Source organism: Schistocerca piceifrons, chromosome 8 (assembly GCF_021461385.2).
Source record: "Schistocerca piceifrons isolate TAMUIC-IGC-003096 chromosome 8, iqSchPice1.1, whole genome shotgun sequence".
NCBI classification, from domain to species: Eukaryota; Metazoa; Arthropoda; class Insecta; order Orthoptera; family Acrididae; genus Schistocerca; species Schistocerca piceifrons.
Window position 1 is genome coordinate 46,444,628 of NC_060145.1, and position 896 is coordinate 46,445,523.

The following is an 896-nucleotide window of genomic DNA, read 5'->3' on the forward strand; positions in this document are numbered from 1 at the left end:
AGTTCAACAGCAACAGTTCCATCAATTTCAATAGTTAATTTTTTCTAAAGAAACATCGATTTAATATTTTGGAACTATTTCATAAAATAACGTCTGATCTGACATTACAAACGACATCTGTGTATAAATAGTAATGTAACATCTTTGTATCATTTTAGGAAAAATACCACGTGTACATATGCAGAAACATAACATCTTTGGCCGGCCGCTGTGACCGAGTGGTTCTAGGCGCTTCAGTCGGGAACCGTGGTGCTGCTACGGTCCCAGGTTCGAATCCTGCCTCGGGCATGAATGTGTGTGGTGTCCTTAGGATAGTTAGGTTTAAGTAGTTTTAAGTCTAGGGAACTGATGACCTTAGATGTTAAGCCAGATAGTGCTTAGAGCCATTTGAACCATAACATCTTTACATTTGGATATTCTTTGGTTTGATCGAATTTTGTGTACAAATGTGCTGTGAGACGAAAAGTGTGTACGTGTGCATATGTCTTCTCATACTGTGCTTAAAAACTATGTAACCATTAGTGCGGAAAGGAAGCAATTTTTCACTTTTGTCTTAGTTTTGTGGCAACGACCTTGTCGCAGTGGATGCACCGGTTCCCGTAAGATCACCGAAGTTAAGCGCTGTCGGGCGTGGCCGGCACTTGGATGGGTGACCATCCGGGCCGCCATGCGCTGTTGCCAGTTTTCAGTGTGCACTCACCATCGTGAAGCTAACTGACGAGCTACCCGACCGAATAGTAGCGGCTCCTGTCACAGAAAACATAACGACCGGGAGAGCGGTGTGCTGACCACATGCCCCTCCTATCCGCATCCTCATTGAGGATGACACGGCGGTCGGATGGTCCCGATGGGGCACTTGTGGCCTGAAGACTGAGTGTGCTTAGTTTTGTAAAAGC

General features: G+C 45.2%; 1 pseudogene; it reads left to right on the forward strand.

The window, feature by feature from the left end:
• The first annotated feature begins 563 nt into the window (after positions 1 to 563).
• On the forward strand, positions 564 to 681 carry LOC124712706 (annotated as a pseudogene).
• The last annotated feature ends 215 nt before the right edge of the window (positions 682 to 896 follow it).